The 1,540-nt window shown below is 45.3% G+C and overlaps 1 pseudogene; it reads left to right on the top strand.

The window, feature by feature from the left end:
• The first annotated feature begins 363 nt into the window (after positions 1-363).
• Positions 364-511, top strand: LOC121292077 (annotated as a pseudogene).
• The last annotated feature ends 1,029 nt before the right edge of the window (positions 512-1,540 follow it).

Below are 1,540 nucleotides of genomic sequence, written 5' to 3'. Positions count from 1 at the left end.
CGGCGGAAAGGCCCGATGGGGAAAGGTTGCTGTCTAAGACCTTTCTGTCATAGTGCACTGAGGGGCTGGGAAAGGTATAGACCCCTCGGGCTGTATGGCTCACATTGAATGTATGCAGTGAATACTAAATGTATCATAATTGTATTGAAGCACCTCAGAGTGCAACGGGATGTATGTTGATAACTCCAGTACCATTGCACTGTCTGACTGTCTGTAACAACCATATTGAAATGACTGTAATATCCATTGATTATATCGAAGCACCTCATGATCCATGTCTAAAAGTTGAATCTGATTGCACTTTTTGTGATGGCTATTTAGGAATGTTTTGTAATGTTCTTTCAGACATTTTATGAATAAGGTATATTTGTCCAAAAGAGAGGTGGTTCTCCCAAGACGAGTCCAGCCCATTGCATTTCGGGTGTGCTGATGCCTGCGATGTCCCCAAATTCAGGATACTCGACTGTAAAATTTGTGGTAGCGGGGGAGACTGCGTTTGCGCTCTCCCCGATTCACTAATTAATGTCAGAATTTACTGTAACATATCGGTTAACAAACAGAGACCGCTGTTGCATGAACTACAAAGTAGTTAGAATCACAGAATCACACAATGCAGAAGTGGCCGTTCGGCCCATCGAGTCTGCACCGACATGTGAGAAACACTCAAAAAATTAACACATACGGTGCATAGTAGGCATGTATATGGAGAGGCAATCAGTGTTAACATTTCGACTCCAAGATCGCCGATATCTGTAGTATTTTGCTTTTATCCTAATGTTGACATTTGAGGGCTCTCTGCACTCATTGGACCTATAATGATTTCCTCTCTGCTCCAATGCTTTTTTAAAAGTTAGCGACTAGTTCACAGGATGATCGAGGGGGAGAGAAGGGGCAAGATGATATACCTGTACAGCTGAGTGTGGCTCCCCAACAGTTCAGGCTGTGTCTGCTTGGGCTCTGAGAGACAGCAGTAGCTGGTTCACACAGAGTGAGGGAGGGGTGGTGGGGAATGGAGTGGGGGTACAGGATAATGTACCCGTTCAGGCAATTGAGGCCTCCCCCAAGGTCCATCAGCACAGGCTATGCCTGCTCAGTGTCCCTAAGAGCTATTGTAATTGGTTCAAAGTGAGTGAAGGGGTTGGAATGGGGGAGGGAGGTAGTGGAATAGAGGATAATGTACCTGTCTAGGTGAGTGACACTCCCTATTAGACCAGGCTGTGTCTGCCTGGTGTTCCCAAGACAGTAGGTGGTTCCCACAGTGAATGAGGGGGAGAGCGCGGAATGACGCTGTACAGGTGAGCAAGACTGGCCTCGATGCAGCAGCTCAGTTTCTGGTTTTCCTCAATGTTTGTTCATTTTCCCTCACACCCGTTTTCCATTCTGTCATTTAATGCTTCTTTCCAGTCAATGTACCCAGAACTGTTTGACATGAAATGAGAATTGTAAATCTAACCTGTTTGAAAATGTGTTGAAGTACCTCGGAGTGCCACATGCTGTATTCAAAGAAACTAAACTGTATTGCACTTCATGTCACATCAAA

The sequence above is a fragment of the Carcharodon carcharias genome, chromosome 19 (genome assembly GCF_017639515.1).
Source record: "Carcharodon carcharias isolate sCarCar2 chromosome 19, sCarCar2.pri, whole genome shotgun sequence".
NCBI lineage: Eukaryota > Metazoa > Chordata > Chondrichthyes > Lamniformes > Lamnidae > Carcharodon > Carcharodon carcharias.
This window is presented reverse-complemented; position numbering and strand designations above follow the sequence as displayed.